We start from the raw sequence: 20419 nt of genomic DNA on the forward strand, positions 1-20419 counted from the left end.
GAGAGAGAGAGAGCGGGAGAGAGAGACACTTGCTGGTCAGATGGGGAACTGCACTTGGCTGCTTGCAAAGCTTGAAGCAGGAGAGAGAGAGAGCGAGAGAGAGAGAGAGACACTTGCTGGTCAGATGGGGAACTGCACTTGGCTGCTCGCAAAGCTTGAAGCAGGAGAGAGAGAGCAAGAGAGAGAGAGAGACACTTGCTGGTCAGATGGGGAACTGCACTTGGCTGCTCGCAAAGCTTGAAGCAGGAGAGAGAGAGAGACACTTGCTGGTCAGATGGGGAACTGCACTTGGCTGCTTGCAAAGCTTGAAGCAGGAGAGAGAGAGCGAGAGAGAGAGACACTTGCTGGTCAGATGGGGAACTGCACTTGGCTGCTCGCAAAGCTTGAAGCAGGAGAGAGAGAGAAAGAGAGAGAGAGAGACACTTGCTGGTCAGATGGGGAACTGCACTTGGCTGCTCGCAAAGCTTGAAGCAGGAGAGAGAGAGCAAGAGAGAGAGAGACACTTGCTGGTCAGATGGGGAACTGCACTTGGCTGCTCGCAAAGCTTGAAGCAGGAGAGAGAGAGAGAGAGAGAGAGAGAGAGAGAGAGAGAGACAGACTTGCTGGTCAGATGGGGAACTGCACTTGGCTGCTCGCAAAGCTTGAAGCAGGAGAGAGAGAGAGAGAGAGAGAGAGAGAGAGAGAGACACTTGCTGGTCAGATGGGGAACTGCACTTGGCTGCTCGCAAAGCTTGAAGCAGGAGAGAGAGAGAGAGAGACACTTGCTGGTCAGATGGGGAACTGCACTTGGCTGCTTGCAAAGCTTGAAGCAGGAGAGAGAGAGCAAGAGAGAGAGAGAGACACTTGCTGGTCAGATGGGGAACTGCACTTGGCTGCTCGCAAAGCTTGAAGCAGGAGAGAGAGAGCAAGAGAGAGAGAGAGACACTTGCTGGTCAGATGGGGAACTGCACTTGGCTGCTTGCAAAGCTTGAAGCAGGAGAGAGAGAGCAAGACAGAGAGAGAGACACTGGCTAGTCAGATGGGGAACTGCACTTGGCTGCTCGCAAAGCTTGAAGCAGGAGAGAGAGAGCAAGAGAGAGAGATTGAGACACTTACTGGTCAGATGGGGAACTGCACTTGGCTGCTTGCAAAGCTTGAAGCAGGAGAGAGAGAGCAAGAGAGAGAGAGAGACACTTGCTGGTCAGAAGGGGAACTGCACTTGGCTGCTCGCAAAGCTTGAAGCAGGAGAGAGAGAGAGCGAGAGAGAGAGAGACACTTGCTGGTCAGATGGGGAACTGCACTTGGCTGCTCGCAAAGTTTGAAGCAGGAGAGAGAGACAGAGAGAGAGAGAGAGAGAGACTTGCTGGTCAGATGGGGAACTGCACTTGGCTGCTCGCAAAGCTTGAAGCAGGAGAGAGAGAGAGAGAGACACTTGCTGGTCAGATGGGGAACTGCACTTGGCTGCTCGCAAAGCTTGAAGCAGGAGAGAGAGAGAGAGAAAGAGAGACACTTGCTGGTCAGATGGGGAACTGCACTTGGCTGCTCGCAAACCTTGAAGCAGGAGAGAGAAAGAGAGAGAGAGACACTTGCTGGTCAGATGGGGAACTGCACTTGGCTGCTCGCAAAGCTTGAAGCAGGAGAGAGAGAGAGAGAGACACTTGCTGGTCAGATGGGGAACTGCACTTGGCTGCTCGCAAAGCTTGAAGCAGGAGAGAGAAAGAGAGAGAGAGAGACACTTGCTGGTCAGATGGGGAACTGCACTTGGCTGCTTGCAAAGCTTGAAGCAGGAGAGAGAGAGAGAGAGAGACTTGCTGGTCAGATGGGGAACAGCACTTGGCTGCTCTCAAAGCTTGATGCAGGAGAGAGAGAGAGAGAGACACTTGCTGGTCAGATGGGGAACTGCACTTGGCTGCTCGCAGTGCTTGAAGCAGGAAAGAGAGAGAGAGAGAGAGACTTGCTGGTCAGATGGGGAACTGCACTTGGCTGCTCGCAAAGCTTGAAGCAGGAAAGAGAGAGAGAGAGACACTTGCTGGTCAGATGGGGATCTGCACTTGGCTGCTCGCAAAGCTTGAAGCAGGAAAGAGAGAGAGAGAGAGAGAGAGAGACTTGCTGGTCAGATGGGGAACTGCACTTGGGTGCTCGCAAAGCTTGAAGCAGGAGAGAGAGAGAGAGAGAGACAGTTGCTGGTCAGATGGGGAACTGCACTTGGCTGCTCACAAAGCTTGAAGCAGGAGAGAGAGAGCAAGAGAGAGAGAGAGACACTTGCTGGTCAGATGGGGAACTGCACTTGGCTGCTCGCAAAGCTTGAAGCAGGAGAGAGAGAGAGACACTTGCTGGTCAGATGGGGAACTGCACTTGGCTGCTTGCAAAGCTTGAAGCAGGAGAGAGAGAGAGAGAGAGAGAGAGACTTGCTGGTCAGATGGGGAACTGCACTTGGCTGCTCGCAAAGCTTGAAGCAGGAGAGAGAGAGAGACACTTGCTGGTCAGATGGGGAACTGCACTTGGCTGCTTGCAAAGCTTGAAGCAGGAGAGAGAGAGAGAGAGAGACACTTGCTGGTCAGATGGGGAACTGCACTTGGCTGCTCGCAAAGCTTGAAGCAGGAGAGAGAGAGAGAGAGAGAGAGAGAGAGAGAGAGACTTGCTGGTCAGATGGGGAACTGCACTTGGCTGCTCGCAAAGCTTGAAGCAGGAGAGAGAGAGAGAGAGAGAGAGAGACACTTGCTGGTCAGATGGGGAACTGCACTTGGCTGCTTGCAAAGCTTGAAGCAGGAGAGAGAGAGAGAGAGAGAGAGAGAGAGAGAGATAGACTTGCTGGTCAGATGGGGAACTGCACTTGGCTGCTCACAAAGCTTGGAGCAGGAGAGAGAGAGAGAGAGAAAGAGAGACACTTGCTGGTCAGATGGGGAACTGTACTTGGCTGCTCACAAAGCTTGAAGCAGGAGAGAGAGAGAGAGAAAGAGAGACACTTGCTGGTCAGATGGGGAGCTGCACTTGGCTGCTCGCAAAGCTTGAAGCAGGAGAGAGAGAGAGAGACACTTGCTGGTCAGATGGGGAACTGCACTTGGCTGCTCGCAAAGCTTGAAGCAGGAGAGAGAGAGAGAGAGAGACACTTGCTGGTCAGATGGGGAACTGCACTTGGCTGCTCGCAAAGCTTGAAGCAGGAGAGAGAGAGAGCGAGAGAGAGAGAAACTTGCTGGTCAGATGGGGAACTGCACTTGGCTGCTCGCAAAGCTTGAAGCAGGAGAGAGAGAGAGAGAGAGAGAGAGAGAGAGAGAGAGAGAGAGAGAGAGAGAGACTTGCTGGTCAGATGGGGAACTGCACTTGGCTGCTCTCAAAGCTTGAAGCAGGACAGAGAGAGAGCGAGAGAGAGAGAGAGACACTTGCTGGTCAGATGGGGAACTGCACTTAGCTGCTCGCAAAGCTTGAAGCAGGAGAGAGAGAGAGAGAGAGACTTGCTGGTCAGATGGGGAACTGCACTTGGCTGCTCGCAAAGCTTGAAGCAGGAGAGAGAGAGAGAGAGAGAGAGAGACTTGCTGGTCAGATGGGGAACTGCACTTGGCTGCTCACAAAGCTTGAAGCAGGAGAGAGAGAGAGAGAGAAAGAGAGACACTTGCTGGTCAGATGGGGAACTGCACTTGGCTGCTCGCAAAGCTTGAAGCAGGAGAGAGAGAGAGACACTTGCTGGTCAGATGGGGAACTGCACTTGGCTGCTCGCAAAGCTTGAAGCAGGAGAGAGAGAGAGCGAGAGAGAGAGACACTTGCTGGTCAGATGGGGAACTGCACTTGGCTGCTCGCAAAGCTTGAAGCAGGAGAGAGAGAAAGAGAGAAAGAGAGACACTTGCTGGTCAGATGGGGAACTGCACTTGGCTGCCTGCAAAGCTTGAAGCAGGAGAGAGAGAGCGAGAGAGAGAGACACTTGCTGGTCAGATGGGGAACTGCACTTGGCTGCAGCAGCGCCCCTTCGGCTGGGAATCGCCAGCCAGGTCCTTGGAAGAAAAGCTCAGTTCTCCTATGGCTGCCTCTGTGCTTTGAGGGTCAGCCGCCGGAAGGAGGGAGGCGCTTGCCGTCTCCTCTCGTAAATAACAACAACCACTTTGTAAGTTACCCCCTAATAAATTGTTCTCTGGATGGCTCACGATAAAGTAAAAAAATAAAAAATAGTTCTCCGAGCAGCTCTCGCTCGCTCTTCCTGTGATCTGGCGCTCAGGAATCCCTTCTGCAGAAGGTGCCTTCTCTGATCCACCCAGAGAGGACCGGCCAGCCAGGCCGTGTGCTTGTCTGCAGGGAGGACTCCAAGGAGAAGGGAGTCCAGGGGAGGAGAGCTGGTCTTGTGGTAGCAAGCATGGATTGCCCCCTTGGTTAAGCAGAGTCTGCCTTGGTTTTCATTTGGATGGGTGACTCCGCGTGAGCACTGTAAGATACTCCCTTTTGGGGATCAGGTTGTAGCTTGGTGGTAGAGCATCTGCATGTTCACTCCCCGGCAGCATCTCCAGGGAGCGCTGGGAGAGACTCCTGCCTGAAACCTTGGAGAGCTGCTGCCAGCCAGTGTAGACAATAAGGCAGTTCACACAATGGACATTAGAATAGGAGAGGCCTCCCACCCTAATTTGGTTGCTGGGCGCTCTCCCAATGTGTTAGAGAAAAGGAAGGTCAGAAGCAGGCACCGTGATCTCCAGCTAGGTTGGAGGAATTTCCCACTCCTCTCTTTCCGAAGCTGGGGGCAGAATCTGGGCAGGGCATCCTTCTCCCACCCAGCTGAGGCTTGACTGATGATCATGCCGCGCACCCCACCCTCCCTCTATCTGTCTATCTATCTATCTATCTATCTATCTATCTATCTATCTATCTATCATATTTTTATACCGCCCAAAACACCAGCTCTCTGGGCGGTTTACAAAACAATGAAAACAATCAATAAAAAGATTAACACATTTCAACAGTTAAAATTTAAAATGTTAAAACTATTAAAACACAATTTAAAGAGTATCTAATTAAAAGCCTGGGTGAACAAATGCATATTGACTGCCTTTTTAAAAGTTGTAAGAGATGGGGAGGCTCTTATTTCAGCAGGGAGTGTGTTCCAAAGCCTCAGGGCAGCAACGGAGAAGGCCCATCCCTGAGTAGCCACCAGATGAGCCAGTGGCAATTGCAGACAGACCTTTCCAGATGATCTCAATGGGCAGTGTGGTTCATAGCGAAGAAGATGTTCTCTTAAATACTCAGGGCCCAAGCTGTTTAGGGCTTTATAGGTTATAACCAAAACCTTGTACTTTGCCCGGAAACTTACCAGCAGCCAGTGTAGATCTTTTAAGATAGGAGTGGTATGGTCTCTCCGAGATGACCCAGAGACCAACTTGGCTGTCGCATTCTGGACCAGCTGCAGTTTCCGGACTACGTACAAAGGCAGCCCCACATAGAGCGCATTGCAGTAATCAAGTCTGGAGGTGACCAGCAGATGTACTACTGCTCTGAGGTCATTTATCTCAAGAAATGGACACAGCTGGCATATCAGCCGAAGCTGATAAAAGGCACCTCTGGCCACTTCCTCAACCTGGGACACCGGGGAGAGTCCAGGGCTGGCTTCTTCGGAAGTGGTCTAATAATTGCCTCCTTAAGGCAAGGAGGCATCCTGCCCTCCCTTAGAGAAGCATTTGCGATCTCTACTAGGCCTTCTACAACAACCTCCCCGCCAGACAGTATTAGCCACGTCGGGCAAGGGTCAGGTGGGGGGCCGCATTGCTCCAAGCAGCTTCTCCACATCCTCAGGAGTCACAAACTGGAACTGATCCAGCCTGACCACATAAGAGGAGTCGCTGGATGCCTCCGTTTCGGACACTGCAGTAATTGTGGGGTCTAAATCCAAGTCAGCCCACATAGGAGAGATTTTATCCACACACAAAATCATTAAACACGTCACAGCGGGTAACAGATGGTTCCAAATTCTGATTCAAGGGAGATTTGCGTGATTTAACACGCGATCGAAGTGAACCTCAGCAGTGTGCCCAGCTTCCGAATTAGGGCAGGCGGCTTCTCCTGCTCCACTGTCCATTGTGTGAACTGCCAGTGGTCGGACTTGGTCTAAGGCAGCTTCCTGTGTCTGGGTGTTCCCAAGGGACCCGGGGGGGGGGGGGGAGATGACCAGCCAAGAGAGAAGCTTGTCCAGTGGGGCTCTCCCTCCCCTCGGCTGGGACCCTGGAGAGGGAGTGTGCTGCTGGTGGCCTCTGTCCGGATGCCAGGCCTGCACTGGAGGGGGCTCGTGCCTGGCAAAGGGTATGAGCCTGTGGGTCTCCCGCTGACATGGAGCTGCATCGGGGAGCCAGGAGCTGCATCAGTGCAGGGAGCCGCCAAGCTGGGGGGCTGGGAAGCTTCCGTGGCCTTTCCCTCCTTGTGCTCGAGGTTCCTTCTCAGGCGCACGCACACACAAGCGTTTGGATGCCCGCTCAGTTCATTTTAGATCCCGCCCAGGTTGAATCAGGAAGGCCCCACTCTGAGGGCACATGCGCACACACTGCCTGGATCCTGCTGCCCAGAACAAAGCTCATGCCGTACAAAGATGATAACTTTTGAAAGAGAAAACCCTGCCCTCCTAGTACCCTCCAGGTTCTCCCTGAGCAAGATCTTAGGCGCCCACTTAAGGAGAGCCCCTGCTGGAGCAGACGGAGGTGAGCCTGTCGCTCCAGCACCATCCGGAGCCCAGCAGCAGGCCAGTGGGATGTTTCCAGGGAGCCCAAAGAAGGCAGCGAGCGGTTCTCTCCATCGCACAGCCCGAGCAGCTGCTGCTTAGGAGTAGGCCGTCTCTGGGCCCCACCTGGGGAGGGGTTGTGTTGAGCAGGCCTGCTGTACACAATGCTGACTTTACAAAAATAACAAAATCTGATTTAAATGCCAGACCCCAGCAAACCTCTCCCGGGCATGCTTGTGTGTGTTTTCCAAAGAAACATAAAGCAACATACATTGGGGTGTGGAAATGCCGTTGCCATTGAAGTCAGAGCAAGCAGCGCATTGGTTCCTCTTCAGCTCATCTCTCTTCTCTCTCTCTCTCTCTCTGAGAGTGCCATGGATTGCTGAAGGCAGTTGAAGGCATGGATCCTGATAACGGTTCCTGCTTTTCTCCCTCTCCTTTAGGAAACAAATCACTGGCTGCGTCCAAGAAAGCAGCGCTCTTGGTGCTGGAGAGCGGGCATTTGCCACCCACCGGACGGGTAAGCCTCTATGAGCCCCGGACTGTTGTGTTGTCCTCCTGGAGGTGGCATAACTGATCATGGGCCCCACTGGATCTTTTCCCCTTGGGGGTCAGTGGGAAACTCAGAAAAGGCTAATAACTCCGGAATGGCCGGGCAGGACCCCTGGAATTCCACCTGGTGTCCCTACAGGATGACAGCATTACGTGGCTGCACGTTCAAGGAGATCAGCCCACCAGTTTCCCATTGAGCCATAGAGGGAAAGTGTGATAGAAGTTGGAAATTTGGGCATGGCTCCCCCTAGTGGCAGCCTGTGTTCACTGCACGCGCTTACTCAGTGGTGGATTGAGCCCCTTCCTCTTGGCAAGGTGGGACCCCAGCAAGCGCCGGTGTGACTCGGGTTCTCTAGATGTCCCACTTGGGAGCAGCAGGGAGGAAGGCCCCGAGAGGCTTGGCATATACTGCTCAGGGACACCAAGTTCTGAAGGGGGGAGAGCACTGCAGATGTGTTGCGAGGAGGGAAGGCAGACGGGCTAGGGAGCTGCCAAGGTCCTCTGACTGTCGTTTAGAGTGGCTGCCGCCCTGTGTGCATGAAGGCCGTCCTGCACTGGTCAGATGCCAGGGCCTTGGCGGGTGGGGGGTGGCAGTGATACCAGGCTCTTGGAGGGGGGTTGTGGGTCTCGCACACCTCTCCCAGCCCCTCCAGTCCAGTGAGGTGTGGAGAGGAGAGCTGGGCTTGTGGTAGCAAGCATGACTTGTCCCCATAGCTAAGCAGGGTCTGCCCTGGTTGCATCTGAATGGGAGACAACATGCATGAGCACTGTAAGATATTCCCCGCAGGGGATGGAGCCACTCTGGGAAGAGCAGAAGGTTCCCAGTTCCCTCCCTGGCACCGTCTCCAAGATAGGCTGAGAGAGGGACTCCTGCCTGCACCCTTGGAGAAGCCACTGCCAGTCTGTGAAGGCAGTACTGAGCTAGATAGACCAAGGGTCTGACTCAGTATATGGCAGCTTCCTATGTTCCTAAGGTCTCTGTGCGTCCCGGTGTCCTGGCCTTTTACAATGCTAAGGCAGGGCTTCTCAAACTTGGGTCCCCAAATGCTGTTGGACTACCACTCCCATCACCCACAATGACTGGTCATTGTGGATAATGTAGTCCCGCATCTTCTGAGGATCCAAGTTTTGGAACTGCTGCTCTAAGGGGATATGGGAGCTACTTCTACCTCATAGGATCACAAGACTGTGGGCTGGCGGGGTGGGGACCTTGGAGGCTTCCTGGTCCAACCCTTTGCTTATGGCAGGAATCTGCTGCAGCCGGGCTCGCCAGCCTGAGAGTGTACAGCTGCTGGATTACAACTCCCATCATCCCCCACGGCAATAAATTGGGATGATGAGAGTTGTAGTCCAGCAGCCTGGAGAGCCTCGGGTGGGCTATCCCTGGGCTTCCGCCAGTGTTCCCTGCAACAGGTTCCCGGATGGTTTTGACGACACTTCTGATTTGACACGGACCAGGGCAGCAAGGAGGTAGCTGTTGCCCAGCAATTTTGCAGACAGCGGTGGCAGTGTGTGTGTGTGTGTGTGTGTGTGTGTGTGTGTGTGTGTGTGTGTGTGTGTGTAAGAGCACCTGCTCCTTAAAGGTAACCACCACTACCACCCACCCCCTGCAGCCAAACTGCCGGACTTTCGAACTGGTTTGGCAGTCCACAAAAGGACCGCCAAACTGGTTCGTGCACATCCCTACTGGCTACAACATACGTGCCTTCAGTACATAAATGGGACCTTCTGGCCTGTGTCCCACAAGCATCCCCAATGTGGCATTGCTCCTCCCTTTCCATGCTCCAGTTAAAGTGGCTTAACTGCCTTAAATAGCAGCTTCCCAACATCTGTCACAAGAGCATCGCTCTACATATTGTTGCCTTGAGAGCAAATTGCCCTCATTGTGTTCCGTAGGAAATGAGTGAATGACCCATTTTTGTGGGGGGTGGGCTGCGAAAGCTGCTGCCTACCTTTTCTCCCCTGTGTGCTTGCTCTTCTCCTCCCCTTCCCTCCCCCCACCGAGACTGAACTTCAAATAGCAAAAGTTGTGTAGCTTTTTCACTAACCCTTTTAATTGTTGTAGTGGTTAGGTAATGGCTAACAAGGGTTTATAGCTGGGGAGGGGAGCTGGTCACTGGGTAGCAAGCACGAATTGTCCCCTTTGTTAAGCAGGGTCCACCTTGGTTTGCATTTAGATGGGAGACTGGATGTGAGCATTGTAAGATCTTCCCCTTGGGAGATGGGGACGTAGCTCAGTGGAAGCTCAGCCTCTGCATACAGAATGTCCCAGTTTCAATCCTTGGCAGCATCTCCAGGCAGGGCTGGGTAACGTCTTCCTCTGCCCGTAACCTTGAAGAGCTGCTACTATTCAGAGTAGACAGTACCGAGTTGGATGGACCAAAGATCTGACTTAGTATAACGCAGCTAGGGCTGTGCACGGATCTGATTCCGGCTGTTTGAGTTTGAGTCGAACTTGAGCTGTCCCATGAGCCGATTCAAGTCGAACCGGCCCCCTGTTCGATCTGAGGGTAGAACGAGGCAGAACCGGTTCTAGTTGGCTCGAGGGGACATGCTTGAAAAGGGGAATGGGGTGAGGATTCCCCTTTACAAGCAAAGGGGGGAAACCCTGCCTGCCTTTAAAAAAACAACCCTAATGGAGGTGGCAAGAGGGTGGCAGTGCAGCTCCTCCAGACTCCCTGGGCTTGGTCCGGAGAGTTTGGAGGCGTTGTGCCACCTCCAACCGTAAGGTGCCCTCTTGCCGCCCCTGTTGGGATTTTTTTTAAGGCAGGCAGGTTTCCCCCCTTTGCTTTTAAAGGGGGATCCTCACCCCATTCCCCTTTACAAGCATGCCCCCCTTGAGCCAAATCAAGCCAGTTCCATTAGAACTGGGGCAGGTTTGGCTCAAACTCGGACCGGCACCCCTTTTGCGGGTTCGGTTCAAGTCCGAACCGGTTGAACCGAGCCGATTCTATTTGAACCTTGTTCAAATAGAACCAGTTCTGCACACCCCTCAAGGCAGCTTCCTGTGTTCCAATGTAAGTGTGTCCGTTGTGGTGGGGCAGAGGGAAATCCTACTAAGAGGTACCTCATTCATATGCAAAGAGGGGCAGGAGGGGGTTCCTTGGATGAGATTGCGCATCCCTCAAGGCACCTCAGAGAGGATCTCTCCTGGGGGAGCAGGGGATCTGGTACAGGGACATAGGAAACAGCTTTATACCGAGTCAGACCCTTGGTCTACTAGCTCAGTATTGTCTACACTGACTGGCAGTGGCTGTCTAAGGTTTTGGGCCGGAGACCTTCCCAGCCCAACCTGGAGATGCTGCCAGGGAGTGAACCTGGGACCGTCTTTGCATGCAAAGGGGATGTCCTGCCACTGAGCCCTGGCCCCACCCCTTAAGGGGAATAGCCCATCCAAATGCAAACCAAGATGGGATCTGCTTAGCAAAGGGGGAGAGTCTTGCTCAGGATGACAAGACCAGGATGATGGGAGTTGTAGTGCAGCAGCATCTGGGGACCCAAGTTTGAGAGCCTGTGCCCTAAAAACACAGACACAGAATCTGCAGCCTGCGGAAAGGCCTCGGGGTCCTCCTCCTCAGTAAATACCAGCTCTTGTCCTGCCTCGTCGTCCTGTGCAAATCCATCTGCCTGCCCTCTTTTTGAGCTCTCAGTTCTTCCCTTCAAATGGTCAAGGCCGCATTCTGTTGGAAACGTTGACCCTCCCGGTTTGTTGCCCTGTTATCGGTGACAGGCTCCTACAGCCTGTCAAAGGAAACGAATGGAATGGAAAGGGAGCCGTCAAGTGCAAATGAATTACCTTGGGGGTGGTGATGAGGATCCCTGTTGGTTTCTTCGAGACATGATCCTGGCTCTTCTCTTCCCCCAAATTTGCCTTTCTCCCGATCGCTGGGAAGACAGCCGGTTCACTGGCTCGGTGAATCCTGAGGACATCCAAGTGCAGATGGGTCTGTGGAGGCTGGCTCTGGCGGGCTCAGGTGGGGTCTATTTTTAAGAGGAAGTCTATTAATATGGAGGTCTCAGGTGTCCGCTCCCAAGGCTCTGCTTCCATCCAGGTGGCAAGAAAGCTGCCACTAGAGGGCAGCAGGGATCCATGCAACGGGTCTAGTTCTAGCCTCTGAGGCTGCCCCAATTCCTCCTCACCTTCTTTCTGGGCAGGTGTATGTCCAAGAGCCCCCTTCCTGCCCTCCCGTGCCCTGCACCGCTGGTCAGTTTCAGATGAGAAGGGTCGGTCTTGGGTGGCGAGCATGAATTGTCCCCTTCCCTAAGCAGGATTTGCCTGGGTTTGCTTTTGGATGGGTGACTACGTGTGAGCCCTGTCAATGCTCCCCTGCAAGTGATAAACTCCCCTTCTGGTGGTGGGGGGCGTAGCTCAGTGGCAGAGCCCCTGCCTTGTATGCAGAAGGCCCCAGGCTCAATCCCTGGCAGCATCTCCAGGTGGGGCTGGGAAGAGACTCCTACCTCGAACCTTGGAGAGCTGCTGCCAGTCAGTGTAGGCAGTAGTGAGCTAGCTGGACCAAGGGCCTGACTCAGTATAAGGCAGTCCCCTCTGTCCCTGTGATCTTCTCTCTGGCCTTCTCCCCATTAACAAACTTACATAGATCTGTGTGCCAATCTGTGTAGCTGATATTTGGGGGGGGGGAAGGGTTATAAGTGGAGCCCCTGCTTGGCATGCAGAAGACCCCCGTCTCACACCCTGGCAGCATCTCCAGGTAGGGCTGAGAAGATTCCTGCCTGCAACCCTGGAGAGGTGCTGCCAGTCAGTGTAGAGAGCACTGAGCTTGATGGGCCAAGGGCCTGACTTGGCATAGGGCCGGTTCCCTCCAGTGGCCCCTCTAATTTGTTTCATCTCTGTGCAGAATGATTTTTGTTCTGGGCGGCAGGATCAAGGCAGTGTGTGTGCCTGTGCAGTCAGAGTGGGGACTTCCTGATTCAGACTGAGCGGGATCTAAATTGGAGAGCCAGCGTAGTGTAGTGGTTAGAGTGCTGGACTAGGACCGGGAAGACCTGGGTTCAAATCCCCATTCAGCCATGAGACTTGCTGGGTGACTCTGGGCCAGTTGCTTCTCTCCAAGCCTAACCTACTTCACAGGGTTGTTGTGAAAGAGAAACTCAAGTATGTAGTACACCGGGCTCCTTGGAGGAAGAGCGGGATATAAAATGTAAAATAATAATAAAATAAAATAAAATAAATTGAACTGAGCGGACATCCAAAAACTTGTGAGCGTGCGCAGGCCTTAGAGGGAACAGTGATTCCCTCTGTTCCTAATCACACACATACATGCAGGTATTTTATTGAACAGTACTGTGTTTCCATAGCCCATAGTGCGTAGGGTGAGTTCTTTGAGTGCTGTGTAGCCCACCATGGCCTCTCTCGCCACAGGGGTCGGTGGGGATACCATCCCTATGGGCTGCTTTGGCCCTCTGTAGCTGGACCAGTGGCATCCAGCCCAAGGCTTGGCTGATTATTTGCAAGCGAGCTGTGAAATGCTGGCCTGTCCTGGCCTCTGCCAGCTTCTGGGAGATCGCAAGCAGATACTGTCGTGCTGCTTGGGTAAACTCACCTAACCACTCTGTGCCGCCCTGTGCCTTTGGCTGGGGTGAGTACCGCTGATGGAATGTCGCCGCCCACGAGGGCCTTTCCTTCAAGCAGGCAGGTGCTCCCTGCTTGGTCTCCTTGCTCACTGCAGAGAGACGATGACAGTTTAGCAGTCGCACTGGGTGATGTCAGGGCCCCGTCCTGCTGCTGGCATCCCATGATGCTTCGGGAAGGATGCCTAGAGAGGGAGAAGATGGCCGCCAGGGTGAACCGTGGAAGTGCCCTTCTTACCGAGTCGGACCCTTGGTCTGTCTAGCTCAGTATTGTCTGTACCAGAGCTGCTCAACTTCGACCCCGCCCCCAGCTGTTTTTGTACTACAGCTCCCATAATCCCCAACCCCAGTGGCCAGTAGTTGGGGATTATGGGAGTTGTAGGCTAAAAGGTGGCTGGACTCGATTAGGACAGCAATGAATGCACCACTGAGAGACCTTCAAGGCCAGGTTGAAGACAGATCATCCTGGAGAGGATCTAAGTGGTCGCTAAGCGTCGACACCGACTTGACGGCACGTAATCAGTCAGTCACTCAAGGCCGACATCTGCAGGAGGGCTGGAATTGAGCAGCCCTGGTCTACACTGACCGGCAGCAGCGCTCCAAGGTTCCAGGCAGGGGTCCTTCTCAGCCTTACCTGGAGATGCTGCCAAGGACTGAACCTGGGACCGTCTGCATGCAAAGCAGATGCTCAATCACGAGCATTCCCTAAGGGAGCTGGCCTTTTGGGAGGAAGCATGACTTGTCCCCTCTGCTAAGCAGCTCCCCCCTGGTTTGCATTTGGATGGGAGGCTACTTATCAACCCCTGAGCTACGGTCCACTTGTTGCTGCGGTTTTGGGGGGCAACTTCGAACTCGCAGTAAATCTGCAGTAAAGCCTGCTGCCTAGGGAGGCTCCCAGAGATGCTGTCAAGGACTGAACCTGGCGCCTTCTGCATGCACGGTCGATGCTCTACCACTGAGTTCCGTCCCCGTCCCCTGGATATCTCACAGCGGACGGGGCTTGCGTGCAAACCAAGGCAAGCCATGCCTCGCAGAGGGGGCAGTTCATGCTCGCTACCCCAAGCCCAGCTGCCGACCTGCAGCTTTGCAGCATCCTGGCCTCCTGCACCGTGGCTCTGTGTGCTTGTCTGTCTCCTCTCCCCCTTGTGAGTTGGACCGCTCCAGCCCACAAACAACGCGCAAGGAGAACGGAGTGTGTAGCCGGCCGGCAGGCGGGCCAAGGTGGCACGGCTTGCTTGGCCTGCTGCTGCCCCAGGCTGGGCCTGGAAGGGGGCCTCCCTCCAGCTTCAGCTTCTCCCCTTGCATCACCCTGAGGGGGCCAGGCCCACGGCCTTCCGGCCAGGGAGAAGAATGACGCAGCACCCAAAAGCCAAGGAGGAAAGCGGGGGGGGGGCGGGATTTGCAGAGATGCTGAATGGATATGAACCCGTTATTCAGTCCTTGCCTGACAAATTTCAAGCTTGCTTGCTTGCTTGCTTTATTTATATTTCTATACTGCCTGATATAGACATCTGCTATAGAGCATCTTTAAAATGCTCTTTCTCAGGGGCAACTGCAAAAACTGTGTGTGTGTGTGTGTGTGTGTGTGTGTGTGTGTGTGTGTGTGCGTGCGTGTACACACACACAGCATAGTCGTGAATTAAAACGACCACCAAGAAGTATGTCAAAAACCTCAGTGTGTTTAAACTGAGTTATAAATAATCTCATCACATTACAATCTCTGTTAAACTTGAAACGCTCCAGGCAATGATTGAAGAAGGAATTGATTAATCTCCTGCAGCATATTTGGGAACTTGCTCCCCTTTTTTCCCATGACCTTGTAGCCCAGAATAGAGCCGGCAGGTGACCCGTGACACACTCCCTGGTAGGGCCCAGCCTTGCATAACGGCAGCTGCCTTGGGAACGGAGTCATGTGCTGCTGCCTGCCTGGGCCTGACTTGGCTAATTGAACCTCTCCTAATGAACTCTGCTCTGGGAACGCCGTGGACCCAGGTGCCTGCCACGTTCCTGAGGGATGAGTCTTGCTCCTGTATGTGTGATGTCAGCTGTGGAGAAGCCTGCTATGGGTTTGTCCCTCCTGTGCATGTTGCTCTGTGATGAAGGTTCTCCTGAGAAGCACAGTTGGCCAAGGAGAGCCGGTTCTTGCTGTAGCGAGCATGAATTCTCTGCTTCGCTAAGCAGGGTCCACCCTAGTTTGCATTTGGATGGGTGACAACATGTGAGTGCTGCCTGCTTTAGGTCTTAGGGCAGGGCTGCACAGCTTTGGTCCTCCTACAGGTGTTGGACTACAACGCCCATCATCCCTGACTGTGGGAAAAACAGTTGGAGGGCCAGATTTGTGCAGCACTTCCTTACGGGACATCCCAGAGCTCAGTGGGAGAGCATCTGCTTTGCATGCAGAAGGTCCCAAGTTCCATCCCTGGCAACCAGTGTTCCCTCTAAGGCGTGCACATGTGCATGTGCACTCACACATTTTTTTAGGTCCGCTCAGTTAATTTTAGATCCCACTCAGGTTGAATCAGGGAGGTCCCACTCTGAGGGCACGTGCACACACACTGCCTTGATACTGCCGCCCAGCACGAAACTCATTCCTCACAGAGATGAAAAGAATGAGAGAAAACACTCCTGGCAACATCTCCAGGTATGACTGGGAGAGACCCCACCTGACACCTGGTAGAAACTGCTGCCAGTCAGCGTAGACAATACTAAGCTGGATGGACCAAGGGCCTGACTCGGTATAGTGCCGCTTCCTGTGATCCTGTGTAACTTGGCCTTGGCCCTGAGGGGCTTCCCCTTGAGGGGATGGGACCAGGGCTCAGTGGTGGGGCATCTGCTTTGTATGTGGAAGGCAGCAGAGGCTGAGAGACTCCTGCCTGCAACCTTGGAGAAGCCGCTGCCAGTCAGTGTAGACAGTACTAAGCTGGATGGACCAAGGGCCTGACTCGGTATAATGCTGCTTTCTGTGTTCCTTTGAGCTTGCCTGTAACTTCTTGTTGGCAGCCACGATGCCCGTCTGCTGGGCGCAGCAGTGAGATGCAGCTCAACAGGCTTGCAAGCTGGCCAGCTGTGGGTAATGGGGTGTGTAATGCTGGTGTGGGCCGGGGGCGGGGGCGGGGGAGAGATCTTATTTGGAAAGGGCTCTCTTTGGGGCCCCCTTACCCAAAGGGCGTGGACCGGGGGCCTGTGGAGCGTGCGTGTCTTGTTTGCACACAGCTCCTGCAATGGCTTCTGGGCAGGAGGTTCCTCTGTGCCTCTTCACATCAACAGAGAATCCAAGCATGATATACTGATATTTTAATAGGATAATCATAAAGCCATGTAATTAAGAGACTGTGCAGTTGCATAAGTTATAGTAATAAGTTACCCCTGCTAACTGGGCAAAGAGGCACCTTTTAACGTGGTGATTCTCTTTATTGAGCAGGGGGGAGAGTAACTGGCCCTCTCCATCCCCAGCACAGGACTTCCAGTGACTGTTGCTGGTGTCCATCTTGTGTTTCTTTTTAGATTGTGAGCCCTTTGGGGACAGGGATCCATCTTATTTGTTTGTTATTTCTCTGTGTCAACTGCCCTGAGCCATTTTTGGAAGGGTGGTATAGAAATCAATCAATCAATCAATCATGCTGAACCAATAAAAATATATGGCTTTATGATTACCCTCTTAAAATACCAGTTTATAATACTGGGATTCTCTGCTGATGTTCAGAGATACTGTTGCATCCAGATAGGGTTTTCTTTTCTTCCGTCTGCCTCTTCCCCTCCCCTCCCTGCCATCCCTTGTGCAGCGTCTGCATAATCCGGCCCGTTGCTCTGACAAGGCCGAGTGAGGGAGTTGCATGTCGGCCTCTGGGTAATTCGACCCCCCCCCCCGCAGCCTGGACCAAAGTGGGGTGCCTCTGCCCCCTTGCCTCCGCGGAAACACTATCCTGCCGGGCCGTGAACCCGCTGCCCCCGGAGGAGCCAGGTGTCTCCTGTCCCCTGCTGGCAGCCCCCTTTCCTTGCCCGCCGCGGGGTTCATACGGCCTCCTTCCACTGGGTGCCTCCGGCCCTTTGCAGCGGCCCGGGTTCCCCCACCTGCTTGTTTCTCTCTGGTCAGGAGGGACCGAAGCAAGAGGTCCCGTGGGAGGCTCCCTGGAGCCATGCTTGCAACTCCGCAAGGGGGGCCGAGCCCGTAAGCCGCGTGGGGCCCGTCTCCCTCTGGTCTGGCTGCAAACCTCTGCTGGGCCTGGGCACTGGGGGGCAGCTGTCGGGAGCCCCGGAGCCCAGCCGGCCAGGGCCCCCCTCCTCTCTCTCCTGGGCTGCCCTCTGAGTTCTGTGGCCTTCCCTTCCCGCCCCCCACAGTAGCGGGAACCGAGGGATGTTGTTGTTGCTTTCCTCCTTTGGCCCATGCGCCTGCCTGGCGTGTGGATATGTGTCAGTAGTGCCCCGGGGTCAGCCTGGCTTTCCTGCTCCGCTCGCTCGGGAGCAAGCCAGCCCCCTCGTGGCCTCCCACAAGCCCGTAAACAAAGCTGCTCTCCGCTTCTCTGAAACGGGCTTCTGGAGAAACGAAAGCACTTTGGGACTCCGGACACGGCTTGTTCTCTCCCCCGCTCCTTGTTTTCCTCCTTGTTTTCCTCCCTCTGGATGTTCCTTCCTTGCAGACTTTGGGACCTGCTGACAGGCCGGGTGGGAGGCGGCCACGTGCAGTGCACACGCTTGCCACGTTGGGGTTGGCACCTAGCAGGCTGAGCTGGCCTGTGGCTAGAGATTCTGAGCTGGGATGTGCCCAGAAGGGTGTTGGAGGCAGGCTGCAGGCTGCGGAAGGCAAGGCTCCACACAGTACCAACGCTTAACATTTGTCTAGCACTTTGGCGTGGGTATTTGAGGAACCCAGGCAGCTGCCTTCTCCGGAAGCAGACCCTTGGTCCGTCTAGCGCAGGGTTGCCTACTCTGACTGGTAGCAGCTCTCCAAGGTTTCAGGCAGGAGTCTCTCTCCCAGCCCTCCCTGAGGATGCTGCCAGGGAGTGAATCTGGGGCCTTCTGCGTGCAAAAGGTGCTCTCCTGCCGAGCATTCCTGAAGCGGGAGGATTGCTGGTCTTGTGGTGGCAAGCATGATTTGTTACCCCCTCTGCTAAGCAGGGTCCACCCTGGTTTGCATTTGGATGGGAAGACTACATATGAGCACTGTAAGAGGTTCCTCTTAGGGGATGGGGGCTGCAGAACGCTGGCAGGCAGAAGGCCCCCGTTTCCCTCCCTGGCAGTATCTCCAGATAGGGCTGAGAGAGAAATTCCTGCCTGCAGCCTCGGAGGAGCTGCTGCCAGTCTGTGTAGGCAGTACTGAGCTAGATGGACCAACGGTCTGACTCGGAATAAAGCAAATTCTTGTGTTCCTCTGGGGAATACCTTACAGCAGTGAGTGCTCACAGGTGGTCGCCCATCCAGATGCAAACTACAGCAGACCCAGCTTAGCAAAGGGGACAATTTGTGCTTGCTAACCTACCTCACAGGGTTGTTGTGAGGATAAAAATAAGCATGTGCTCCACTCTGAGGTCCTCGGAGGAAGAGCAGGATATAAGTGTAAAATAATAATAATAATAATAATAATAATAATAATAATAATAATAATAATACCAGCTCTTCTCTGCTGGTGACTGCAGTTTTCACAAGTATGCCAGCCTTCAGAACAGCAAAGATGGCCCACGTTGTGCACCAGCGTGGATGGGAAGGCTGGTGCGAATTCAGAACCATCACCCGTGCGGCTCCCGGTCCCGTATTTATGTGTCGTGGCTCTTGCCTCAAGGGGGTGGTGTCGTGTCGCTAATGGTGGTCTAATTTGTGGAGGGGGTCCTGGAGTGGATGCCCTAGGAAATCTGAGACGCGTCACTGAATGTTCCACAATGTTCCACAATGAAGGAAGGCCAGGGAGAGACGCAAGGGAGAAAGGAACTAGAACCGAATGTGCTTTCCGAGAAAGAGGCTTCTGCTTCAGCCGAAGGCGGCCATAGCCGTAAGCGGAAGTCCGGGGGCCACTGACGCACAGCCTCTTGTGCAATGCCGCTTCTTTCGCATTGGCACCACCAGGCCCGCTCGGAGGAAGAGGGCCCGGATGTCGCTCAGATTAGTCGCTGAGGGGGTGGCAGGGGTGGGGTGGGGCGGGAGGGAGGGAGGGGTGGCTATTCCTCTTGCAGGCCAGCGCTGCCTAGGAAGCTGCCTTACACCGAGTCAGGCTGTTGGTCCATCCAGCTCAGGATTGTCCACACTGGCTGGCAGCAGCTCTCCAAGGTTCCAGGCTGGAGTCTCTCCGAGCCCTACCTGGTGATGCTGCCAGGGATCGAACCCGGGACCTTCTGCATGAAGATCCTGGGACCTGTTGCTGAGCTACAGCCTCATTTCCCACAGCGGGCAGCCAGACACATCCATGGGAAGCCCACGAGCAAGGCATGAAGTCAGCAACCCTCTCCTGCTGTAAACACATACCCCACCCCAGCAAATGGTACTTGGAGCTATATCATTTCTGAATGTGGAAGTTCCATGTATCCATCAGGTTCATAGCTTCTGCCAGACCTCTCCTCCTCCGTGAATTTGCCTAGTCCCCTTTAAAGTCTTCTAAGCAAGTGTCCGCCAGCAGATCTTGTGGCAGGGAGTTCCGTAAACACATAGTGTGAAGAAGCCCTTTCTTTTCTCTTCCTGGAGTCTTGCAACCACTAGTTTCAATGGGTGACCCTGGGGTCTAGTCTCATGAGAAAAGGGGAAAGGAAACACTCTCTTTCTCTACTTCCTCCGTACCTTGCATGATTTTATAATCTGCCATGTCCCCAGCTCTTGCCCCCCCCCGCCCCTCAATTTAGAAAAGCCCCAAATAGTGCAGCCTTTCCTTGCAGGAAGGGGCTCCAGGCCCCCTGATCCTTTGGCTTGCCCTTTCCCAGGGCTTCAGAGAGCCTTTTGCGGGGGGTGCCCTGAGCCTCCCGCAGTCTTCCAAATGTGGCTTCCCCTCGATCTGTATGCGGGCGTGACGAACCCGGCCATGTTTATCTTCTAGCAAACTTGCTGACCCAACTTGTCAAACTTTTCCCAACCGTCCACCTGCTGGTTTGGCACCCCCGGCGCAAGGGATCGGGTTGCCTCCTCGGTGCCGCTCGGAAGGTGAGCTCAGGGTCAGGGAGTCCAGCCGTTCCCGGGTGCTGAGTGTTCACGTCGAGTTTGGAAGGGTTGCGGCCAGCTCTTGGCCTCTGTCGCTCTCAGCCTCACGCCCAAAGGGTCCGAGCAATGGCACGTATTCTGCAGGCCACGGAGATGTTGGCTTCTTTCTCTTCTCTGCTGGGCCTGGGTGTGATGTTCGAGGCTGGGATTCTGAGGATTCGAGAGGAGAAGCGGCCTGGCATCGGCTGTAAGCGGCAGGCGCTCTGGGAAGCTGGCGCTTTCGGTCCTCTGGGCTGGTCCCAGGGGGCCATTCGCAAATGCTTCGGGGCCTCAGGACATGGCTAGTTGTACGCAGGACACTGGGCCCTGCTGGCTCTCTGGCTCGGGAGAGTGGCCACCTTCCCTGGGCACGGGGCCCTCTCCAAAGGCTTCACCGTTTCTGGGAGCGTCGTCGTTTCTGGAAGCAGGCGTGAGGCTTCCTTCTCTTGGGTCAGACCGTCA

At 54.4% G+C, this 20419-nt stretch overlaps 1 protein-coding gene and 1 long non-coding RNA gene across 5 annotated transcripts in view; one reads left to right on the forward strand and one right to left on the reverse strand.

Annotated features, from left to right (window-relative positions):
- Positions 1-18544, reverse strand: part of LOC128344648 (uncharacterized) — a 39509-nt gene extending 20965 nt beyond the window's left edge. The window contains exons 1-3 of one of the 2 annotated variants that reach the window (XR_008315963.1): positions 18410-18544; positions 12775-12987; positions 11010-11194 (exon numbers count right to left, since the gene is read on the reverse strand). This is a non-coding gene — a long non-coding RNA (uncharacterized LOC128344648). The remainder of the gene's footprint in view (positions 1-11009; positions 11195-12774; positions 12988-18409) is intronic. The other variant, XR_008315964.1, reaches the window with a different exon arrangement.
- GNG7 (G protein subunit gamma 7) overlaps positions 1-20419 on the forward strand; it is a 174910-nt gene that overhangs the window by 42375 nt on the left and 112116 nt on the right. For 2 of the 3 annotated variants that reach the window (XM_053295229.1, XM_053295228.1), the window contains exon 2: positions 7105-7181. The exons of the other annotated variant lie outside the window; for it this stretch is intronic. The gene's annotated coding sequence lies outside the window, so the exon portion shown is untranslated. The remainder of the gene's footprint in view (positions 1-7104; positions 7182-20419) is intronic. 3 annotated transcript variants of the gene reach the window in all.

This window comes from Hemicordylus capensis, chromosome 2 (genome assembly GCF_027244095.1).
Source record: "Hemicordylus capensis ecotype Gifberg chromosome 2, rHemCap1.1.pri, whole genome shotgun sequence".
NCBI lineage: Eukaryota > Metazoa > Chordata > Lepidosauria > Squamata > Cordylidae > Hemicordylus > Hemicordylus capensis.